The sequence below is a fragment of the Talpa europaea genome (assembly GCF_964194135.1).
Source record: "Talpa europaea genome assembly, chromosome: 3".
Lineage (NCBI taxonomy): Eukaryota > Metazoa > Chordata > Mammalia > Eulipotyphla > Talpidae > Talpa > Talpa europaea.
In genome coordinates, this window is record NC_140069.1 from 125,856,309 (window position 1) to 125,861,566 (window position 5,258).

Genomic DNA, 5,258 nt, shown 5'->3' on the forward strand with positions numbered 1-5,258 from the left:
AGTATTAAAAGAAAATATGGTAACAATGATTCGATAGGTAGAGAGTCTCAGTAGAGAAATGCAAGCCACGAGAAACATGAAAATCTAAAGCCAAAAAGTACAATTCTGAAGAAAAAAATTTACTTAATGGGCATAACAATGGAATGAAGTTGCCAAGAGAAAGGGACTTAAAGACAAGTTATCTAATGTACAAACAGTAAGAAAAAATATTGAAATTGAAATCAATTTTAACCTCAGTTATCTATGAGCTCTTTAATATATGTGCAGGTAGTGTTTCAGAAAGAAAGGAGAAAGAATATGCTGCCAAAATATTGGAAGAAACAATGCCTCCAATTAGTCCATGATTAATTTACAAACCCGAGAAAGTCAGAAACCCCCCAAATAGAATCAATACAAAGCAGATCACACCAGTACACATGATCATCTGTTTAAAACTAAAGCTAAGGAGAAAAATCTCTAAAGCAATTGGAGAACAAAGACATTAAATACAAGTGAACAAGAATATGAGTTACAACTGACATTTCAGGAAAATATATGACATCACTAGAACAAAAAGGAGGCGGGTACTCTGATTCCAAGGAAGGTGGAGTAAGTACACTCTGTCTCTCCCACTGAATACAGCTATATCACTTGGAAAGAATGCAGAGTGAAGCTTCTTGAGGACACTGAAAAGTGAATGGTGACAGGTGGATTGAGGAAGAGGAAAGCTTTAAATATCATTAAATAATGACAAGTTTCCTATTTTGTGTCTCCTTTGATATTCTCCATCCGGGGCACAAAGGAGCCAACATCTTGATGTGGGGACTTTTAATCAACAGAGGCCTACATGAGAAGTCTACAGAGTTTTGATTCAAGGAGTCCCAAAAGGATTCCTAACATACTCAGAAAGTATGAGAAAATTTACCTCATTTACCCTTCCTTCCATTTTTCTCACATCGCAGTCCCCTATGAAGTGCTGTGTTGGTGTTATCAGTAGTGACAGTGGCAGCAGTAAGAGCTCATATAGGCCTTAAACTCTGCAAGGTGGGAAAATTCATCTCTAGAGGAAACTATGGTGCAAGAAGGTGGGACTAAATTCCACTACATTTTTTTTTTTTATCTCGCTCTGTTCTGCTGTGTGGCTCGTACATGTGTGCAGTCACAGGAAATGTGTGAGATAACTAACTTACACAGTTTCTGGAGAGAGTACCAAAAAGGAGTCTTAAGAACTGGAAACTATCTGAGAAATCATGGAGAATGAATAGCTTAGGGAAGTGATCCCAAAATGTTTTATTTGTGAATGCCTGTGTTTATCTTTCAAGTAGTGCACAGGAATCATGTGGACGTGACTCTTGAAAATAGACTTAGAAGATCGACCACTTCTCAGGTACCAGCCAAACCAGTTAAGTTTTGCACAGAAGAGGCAGACAAGACTAGCATTGCAAAGACTTTGAAAACTGAAATGACATCAGCACAAGAACCCACAGAAAGTTGATTAGAATTTTTACCTCAACCCTAGTGGGGTGATTGTATGCTAAAATAAGAATATCAACATTCTCCAAAGGATTTAAACAAGACCAAGAGTCCCTTAACATTGCATTCAAATTGTGGAGGATATAATCAAAATGGTTTGGCATATAAAGAAACCAGGAAAATTCAAACTCAAATAGGAAAGGAGAATCTAGAGACACTAATTCCTAGATGACACAGATGTTGAAATGATAAAAAAAATTTTAAAGCAGGGCCTCCCTGCTGGCGCAAGGGGTTAAGACGCAACCTATGAAGCTGTCCCCAGCTACTGCAGCATGAGTTCAATCCCCGGCCAGGGAGCAACCCACATGGCACAGCGGACCTCTCCTGTCTCGCCCGCTGCTCCTCTCAGCAGTGTAGTTTGGTCAATCTGCTTGTTCTGTTCCCCACTCTGTCTCTGGTGAATCCTCTCACTCCCTGCACCTTTGGCCTGTACCCCAGTTCTTGTATGCATAAATAAATCTTAAAAAATTTTTTAAAGCAGCCATTATAAAAATGCTCCAAAATTTAAGGATGAACACTTTTTAAAGAAATGGACAATAGAAAATCTCAGCAAAGAAACACACAATGGAAAGAAGAACCATACAGAAATTTCAGAACTGAAAAATGTACTTACTCTTTCACAAGTGATTTAGGGAAAATATCTGTCTCTCTGGGTAAGACCAATAACCAAGTGGAAATGACAGAGGAAGTGTGAGTGAACTTGAAGCTAGATCAAAAGTAATTATACAACAACAGAAAAAGAAGATAGAAAATAACAAAGCTTTGAGATTTCTGGAACAGTTCCACAAGGTATGACATTGTGTGTGTTACAACAAAAATACTTATAGAAATAATGGTATAATGTAGAGATTTTGAAAGCTCAGAAAGCCCCATGCAGGATAAATAGAAGGAAATCCATAGCAAGAAATATCATAAAATTGCTGAAAGCCTAAAGGCAAAGACAAAATTTTATATGCAGACAAAGATAACACTAATGCGGAACAAAGAAGACTGATAATTTCTCATCAGAGATTATAAAATCTGGAAGGAACAGATTCACTTCAGTCCATAATTCTATACCTAGTGAAATACCCTTTGTGCCTAAAGATGAAATAAATTCTTAGATGAAGAAAAACAAAGAGAAATCATTGTCAGTAAATGTATTCTAGAAAAAAATGCTAAAGATGGAAATGTTACAAGATCAAAAGGAATGGAGACAAGAAAGAAACTTGGGAAATCCGGAATGAAGTCAAGGCAGGAGAAATGGTTAATATCTGGTTAAGTACTCTAGTATTTAAAATGTTTGATAATTGAGGAAAAACATAACATTGTGTGATAGTGCTTTCATTATACGTAGAGATGATACATACACAGCTACAATATAAAGCTGGAAGGGTAAGGACTTGTATATATAGTGCTAACTGTTTATATTCCACTTGTCATAAAATGTTGATTCAAATTCACTGTAAAAAGTTTTATATAGACATAATCACTAAAAAAACCTACCTAAAGAGATATAGCAAATTAGAATAATTTAGAAATGTTCAAATAATCCCAAAGATAATAGGAAAGGGAGAACTAGAGGAATGAAAAGCAGTGGATAAATATAAAACAAATAATATAATGGTAGACATAAATAACATATATCAATAGTTATATAATTTTATATCTGTTCCAAACAATTTAAAAATAAAAATTATCTGAAGGAATAAAAACACAAGACCCAATTGTAGGCAGTCTGCAAACAACTCACTTAAAATACGATGGTATAGGTAGGTTGAATGAAGTATAGAAGATAAATCATGTAAACAATAAAAAAATTGAAGTGAATATATTGATATCAACACCGATACCTGAGCAAAAAATATTTACTTGGGAAGAGGGACATGACATAGTACAAAAGGATCAATTCATCAAGAATAAATACAGTCCTAAATGTGTGTGTACCAAGCAGTAGACTTTTAAAATATATGAAACAAAAATTGCCAGCTAAACAAAAAAAGAGACAAATATACATCTGTAGTTGGAGAGGTCAACACGCCAACACTCTCAGTAACTGATTAAGTAGACTGAAAATCAGAAAGACACAGAACTCAACACCATCAACCAAATGGTTTTAACTGACGTTTATAGAATGTCACTCTATATTAGCAGAATATGCATTATTTTCAAATGAATATGAAACGTTCACTAAGATAGATTTATGCAGGGTAGCAAAGCACGCCTTAACAAGTTAAAAGAATTAAAATCATACACAATATGTTCTGTGATCATAGTGGAATTAAATGTAAAAATCAGTAAGAGAGAAATACCTTGGAAATTAAGCAATCCACGGGTGAAAGAAGCCTCAAGAGATATTAATCTGAACTACAAAAAAATGCACTATTATGAAACCATATTTAATATATATTCTAGGTCCAGAATCATAAGTCTCTGCATTAAAGAAATAGTACTAAATATATTTTCCAATTACCTATTCCTGTCCCCAAATATTCCTGCTTTTAAAAAACAGAGATAATTAACATATATATTCTTTTTTTGGTGTATAACATATATGTATATATTTGGTATAAGAAATACATGTATGTATTGTGACGTGATAACCACAAAAAGTTTAATTAGTAATCATTACCATATGTAGTTACAAGATTTTTTTTTTTTTTGTGATGAGAACTTTCAGGTTTTACTGTATTAACAACTTTCCAATATACAACACAGTATGATTAACTATAGTTACCAGAGTATATTACAGCTTCAGGACTTTATCTGAAAATTTGTATTTTTGGACCATCTTCAAAAAATTCAGTTGACCATCCATAGTGGATGCATCAGTTTACATTCCCTTTAGCAGTGCACAAGGGCTGCCTTTTCTCCAACCCTTGCCAACATTATTTCTTGTCTTTTTGTTAACTGTTTTTCTAACCGATGTGAAGTAACATCTCATTGTGATTTTCATTTGCATTTTCCTGATGATGAGTGACATTGAACACCTTTTCATACACATTCTATCTATTTGTATTTTTTTTTTTGACAAAAGTCCATTCAGGTACTTTGTCCACTTATTATTGGACTGTTGTTTTTTTTTTTTTTTTTATTCTATTGAGTTGTGTGAGTTCTTCATATATAGCATACCTATACACATATACATATATACATAATATATACATTAGATACCCCTTATCAGTTAAATGATCTACAAATATTGTCTTTTTACTTTGTTGATGATTTCTTTTGTTGTACAGAAGCCTTCTAATTTGATGGAATCAAACTTAAAGTAGTGATGTATCACTATTGTGCCACTGATATAAAGCCTCAGTATTTTAAACCGTGTGCACTGGTAACAAACAGGTAAATAAAATAGGACATAAAACTCAGATTCATAAGTATATTAGAAATCAGGCATAGATACCTTTTTGAGTTTGAAGTCTGTTTTATCTGACACAAGTATTGCTGTTCCTGCTTTCTTTTTTGGTCCATTTGCTTGTAGGATTGTTTTCCATCCTTTAACTTTGAGTCTATTTTTATCTTGTGTAGTTAAATGTGTTTCCTGGAGACAGCAAAAGGTTGGGTTTTGTTTCTTAATCCAGCCTAAAACTCTGTGTCTTTTTATTGAAGAGTTTAGTCCATTTACATTTAGAGTTAATATTGATATGTTAGCATCTGTATTTGCCATTGTGTTTGTCTTTCCTCTGGTTTTATTTATTTATTCTTTTAATAACTTTTTTTTGGCCTTCTTTCATTGTTATTCATCCCTCTGTTGGTTCTGG